Here is a 5,918-nt window from a genome sequence, read left to right on the forward strand (position 1 = left end):
AACAAGTGGAACCTTCAAAAATCCTTCATACAAGGCATTTCCTGCATTGTGAATTTGTGAGTAAGCCTCTTGACTAATCTAGCATTGACGTTTTGTGTTTCTCTTTATCGCATGCTCTAATCACAGTGGATGCAACTGTGAATTCTCTCCAACAGCGCATGCCGTTGTGCACTGCCACAAAGAGAGAGAGAGAGAGAGAGAGAGAGAGAGAGAGAGAGAGAGAGAGAGTATAGGAAGCTGCTCACACTTCACATACTTGCATAGTAACCTATCTCATCTCATTACACTTTTAGGTAGAAGAGAAGAAATGCCTCCTTCATCACCGTTCCTGCTCTATGCAACAAGCGAGGTTCGTACTAGCTGTAAATTCTCTCCAACAATGTACGTAAACTTGCACCACCCCCCCACCCCCAACACACACACACACACACACACACACACACACAGATGGGAGCTAGAATACTATCTCATGACTCTTACAGCTGAGATGTCTAGTAGAGATGGACCCGTTCTCTTTGTGAAGGAATGGACGTTAGCCTTCTTAATTGCTAGAAGCTGTGGTATAGCAGGTGCATCATCACTTGGTTGTACATTGAAGAATTTTTCAGCACAATACGAGACAAATATATTCCTACATGTATAACAAAGCCCAACCGCGAGAGTGAAAAGTAGTTGAGATCGCCGCCACATAATTGTCAGTCGTTCGTTTTTTTAGGTCAATGCCCTGGTAATTTCTGTTTCTCAGTGTTACCTTTTGTTAAAATTATACCCACTTTGTTGCATTAATAGAAAAGCATGTTGGATGTCCAATATATATATATATATATATATATATATATATATAGAGAGAGAGAGAGAGAGACTCTCAGTTGCAAAATGGCTTGGTTTGGGCTATTGCAGATGTAGAATCGCAACCCTAACATGAGAACATAGCAGAAGCGGCTCCCACGAAAGCTCGGACTGCACCTATGGATGATAGTTTTTAGATTATTTTGAAGGTGCTTGTTGCATGTACAAAGTCAAAGAGCTTTTGCACCTTTGTGGCTTCCTCAATCCACATGGTGTAATGTTCTACTAGAGGAGCGTGTTGCAAAGATGGGGCTCTTAGATAGTGATCATAGATGGGGTGAGTTTACATTATCTCCATTCAAAGAGAGAGAGAGAGAGAGAGAGAGAGAGAGAGAGAGAGAGAGAAGACATCTCTTTGCGCGGGAGCGGATATAGCTATGGTGCTAGCTGCAGGTGCGGTTGTGGATGCAAGTGTGGTAAGAAGGTGTTCAATGAAATTATCCTTGATGCCCGAGGGAAATGACGATTGTTGGTAATGCGTGCAACCAACTGCCAATGCACTGACCCTTGTCCCTGTGATGGGAAAATTTCAAGCGGGGATGCCTGCAAGTGCGGTGCCAAATGTACTTGTATTCCTTGCAATTGTTGTCAATCATGATCATCATTAGTACTAACTTGTACCATGTAGAAATTACAATGGCATGTACCAAGCAAACAACCCATAAATCAATAGAAGGCAATGCTCCCCACATGCAACTCACTTCCAAGGCTACTCGTAAGTCCGATCCCACCATTGGCGGTGTTAAGAAGCCTCATCGCTTCGGACCCGGTACTATTTCCCTCAGAGAAATTTGCATGTACCAAATAATTATAGAGCTCTTGATTTGCAAGCTACCCTTTTAGAGGCTTCTACGTGAGATTGCCTAAGCTTTTAAGACTGACTTGCACTTTCAAATCCATGCTATTTTGGCCTCCAAGAAGTAGCCGACGCTTATCTGGTGGGTTTGTTTCAAGACACTAACCTGTGTGCCATTCATGACAAAAGAGTAGCTATCATGCCCAAGGATATCCAAATGGCAAGATGCATCCGTGGTAAAAGTTCTTAGGTACTTCTCTTTGAGATGCAAAAATATCTCATGTACAATGGAGATGCTACTTTCTCCGAACATCTTTCGGCTTAATGAACTTTGATATTTCATGGAGAATGTCCATGTGAACAAACATGGCTCGTTTAGTCTACAAAACATCATTATTTTAATGATTGAAATGCAAGGTTTCTCCTAGAACGTTATGGGGAGAGAGAGAGAGAGAGAGAGAGAGAGAGAGAGAGAGAGAGAGAGAGTAGCCACATAGAATATTGAGTAATGTAGGAGGCAAGTTCAATCAAATTTTTGTTCTTAAATGGGAACTCTCTAGCACTGCATGTTGACGCAAAGAGAGAGAGAGAGAGAGAGAGAGAGAGAGAGAGAGAGAGAGTAGCCACATAGAATATTGAGTAATGTAGGAGGCAAGTTCAATCAAATTTTTGTTCTTAAATGGGAACTCTCTAGCACTCCATGTTGAGGCAAAGAGAGAGAGAGAGAGAGAGAGAGAGAGAGAGAGAAGGGAACATTTTGAACAATGCAAAAAACACCTCCAATCATAGTGTAGTCTTTAAAAAGAAGCTACTATAACGTTTCCTCTCCCACAAGTGCACACCCACAACGTCTACTGACACTTGTTAACAAAAGGTAGCATGAAATGTGTTGTTTGGTTTTCAGTGCCTAATGGGTTGTCTCAAATTCACTCCAAGTGTACAATGTGTTGAGGGATGTGCAAGAACTAACACTTACGCATGGTTTAAGCTCTCACGTGTATATGGGTATGATCGTACTGGATAGAGCACATTGTCCTCAAGCCTAGGAGGCGAATGTATTTCTCCTTGAAAATCATAAGAGATCCTCTTATATGAGAAATTTAACCTTCTAACCCCTTCTTAGCTCATCTTCCTTCACCCTCATTATTCTTAAATTTGATTATGTCTTCATACGTATTATTCTCGTCTATTTTGCTCGATTTTTGGAATTGCTCGTGAAAACCGCTTGGGGTTTGGGATTCCTCCACATGTGATTGCTCATCATGCAATTTAGAACCTAATTTTTTGTTATTTCAAATGATTGCAGTCAATCCTAACGCATTCGAGCTAGAGTTTCCCAACTCTTGTGTGTCTAGAGATTATTCAACTGCCAAGATTGCTTTGGCACAAGCAATATTTTCAACCTAAGAAGGAGGAATTTGATCGTGCAACAATAGAATCTCCTAGGAGACAACTTTATAGATCTTTATAGATTGAACACAACATGGACTCAAGTCGAGCCAAGAATTCAAATTTAGTAGAGAGTGCCAATAGCAGCAGTGGCATGGAGCATAACACAATAGAGTAGATGTTACTGTTGGAATTAGGGTTGCAGAGAAACACACACAGCTTGGAGAAGACGAAGGAAGCTCAAGGCACACAATAGAGAGTGTGTTACTTAGTGTGCAATGGAAAGATAGTTAGCCCTAGAGTGATGGGCGTATATACAATGCACGGGGGAAAAAACCTCCTAAAGAGGGAAAAAATGCCCCGGCGGTCCTAGTGTGTTCACACACATCACTACCACATGTATATGGTAACAAATCCCCCCTGGAGTGATGCGGTGAACGAGAGCTGGCACATGAGTAAAGGAAAGTGCCATGCCCTGAGGACAGGATCAGTCCACAAAGGGGAGTAAGCCCAAAGCTTTGCGGAAAGCTTCAAGCTTCTCACGAGACAATGCCTTTGTGAAAAGATCTGCAAGGTTGTCCTGTGTTGGCACATAAGCCAAGCTGATCTCTCCTGTTGAGAGCCTCTCACTGACATAGTGGTAATGCACCTCAATGTGCTTTGTACGAGCATGAAAAACTGGGTTCCTCGCAACTGCCAATGCGCTCTGGCTGTCAGTGTAGATAGTGTTGGCTGTGTCCTGTCCAACACCCAAGTCAGTCATAAGGCGTCTGAGCCATACACACTCAACCGTAGCTGTGAAGACTGCCCTGTACTCAGCCTCACAACTCGAAGTGGCCACAGTAGGTTGCTTCTTGCTCAACCATGATATACATGAACTGCCAAGCATGAAACAAAAACCACTTGTGGACACTCGCGTGTCAAAACAACCAGCCCAATCTGAGTCCGAAAAAGCATGTAAGTCTGGCGGCAATGATCCCCCCTTGGGATAAAACAAGCCAAGATGTAAAGTGCCACTAAGGTAGTGGAAAATCCTCTTGACAGCCTGCCAATGCTTAGACCCTGGGCTATGCATAAATCTGCTGACCTGCGAGACTGCAAACTGAATATCTGGCCTCGTGTTGCATACATAAATGAGGCAACCAACAGCAGTTTGGTAAAGAGTGACATCAGCAGGATCGCCAGCATCATGTAGACTCAACTTCAAACCTGTTTCCATGGGAGTGGCAATAGGTTTGCAATCCTCAAGTCCAAACTTACATAGCAATGTCTCTATGTAACTTTTCTGACACAAGGCAATACCACCATCACACTGCTTAAACTGTATACCCAAGTAATGATGCAACAGCCCCAAATCTTTCATCTTGAAAGTAGCATTCAAATCAGCCTTAAATTCAGCAATATGTCTCTCATTTGGTCCAGTGATCAGCAAATCATCAACATAAAGAACCACAATGAGAAATATATCATCCTCACGCTTTACATACAATGTGCTTTCTGTTGGACTGTTACGAAAGCCTCGTTTAACCAAATGAGTGTCAGCTTTCTCATACCAAGCACGAGGAGATTGCTTCAACCCATACAAAGCCTTCTTACATTTGCACACTTTGTCCTCTTGTCCTTTTATGACAAAACCGCGAGGCTGCGTTACATAAACTTCCTCAAATATGTCACCATTCAAGAAAGTAGTAACAATGTCTGATTGATGTACATCCCAACCAAAATGAGCTGCCAATGCACATAGAAAACGCACAGTAGTCATACGACAAGTGGGAGCAAAAGTCTCTTCATAATCTATGCCTTTTTGTTGTGCATAACCCTTTGCAACAAGTCGAGCCTTATGGCGATCGATCTCACCATCCGGCTTGCGTTTCAACTTGTAAACCCACTTCGTACCAATGGCCTTTTTGCCAGGAGGCAAATCACATAAAGTCCATGTGTCATTCTCTATAAGTGCATCATATTCTGATTTCATGGCAGCAATCCAATTTTTTGAATTCTGTGCTTCATCAAAAGACAGAGGCTCCTCAACATCATGTAAACTAGACACAGCCAAAGCATAAAAATCTGATGCATAAGATGCATGGCGAGAGCCTGAACGAGTACGACTAGATAAAGGTGCATCCAATTTACTGTCACGCAAAGTGTGCACCAGCCATTTTGGCATACCTCTAGCCTGCTCATTTTCAGCCCTTTCCTCATCAAGTACATCATGTACATCTGCATCAGTAATAGGCTGTTCTAAAACATTTTCAGAAACCCCCATAGGCTGTACATTTGCCTCATTGGAACTTACATTCGTATTTCCACCACTAAAAAGAGGCAACAAAGTGTCATAAATGTCATGTGAGCTTACATTACTGTCTCTAGTACATGACAGCAAGGGCTGAACAGAGTCTTCCACAAACACTACATCCCGTGAAACCAGAATACGTTTTGTTTGCGGATGATACAACCTGTAACCTTTGCTTTCAGCACTATAACCAACAAAAATACATTTGACAGCCTTATCATCCAATTTTCTGCGCTGCACTTGTGGCACCAAAGCATATGCCAAACTGCCAAAAACACGCATGTGCTCAATAGAAGGTTTTCTATCATGCCATGCTTCATATGGAGTAATAGACTGCAAAGCTTTCGTAGGACACCTGTTAAGTACATAAGTGGCACACATGATGGCCTCAAGCCAAAAAGAATGCGGCAAAGCTTGACTTTTGACCATACATCGTGCCATTTCCGTTAGTGACCTGTTTTTCCTCTCAGCAACACCATTTTGCTGAGGTGTATAAGGCACTGTACATTGGTGTTTTATCCCACGACTAGCCAGAAATGCATTAAATTCATGAGACATATACTCCCCCCCTCGATCGGAACGGAGGGTGCC

General features: G+C 42.6%; 1 pseudogene; it reads left to right on the top strand.

Annotated features, from left to right (window-relative positions):
- Nucleotides 1-1,485: 1,485 nt before the first annotated feature.
- On the top strand, nt 1,486-1,895 carry LOC147436354 (histone H3.3-like; annotated as a pseudogene).
- The last annotated feature ends 4,023 nt before the right edge of the window (nt 1,896-5,918 follow it).

The sequence above is a fragment of the Adiantum capillus-veneris genome, chromosome 18 (assembly GCF_014529385.1).
Source record: "Adiantum capillus-veneris isolate H3 chromosome 18, ASM1452938v2, whole genome shotgun sequence".
Classification (NCBI taxonomy): Eukaryota; Viridiplantae; Streptophyta; class Polypodiopsida; order Polypodiales; family Pteridaceae; genus Adiantum; species Adiantum capillus-veneris.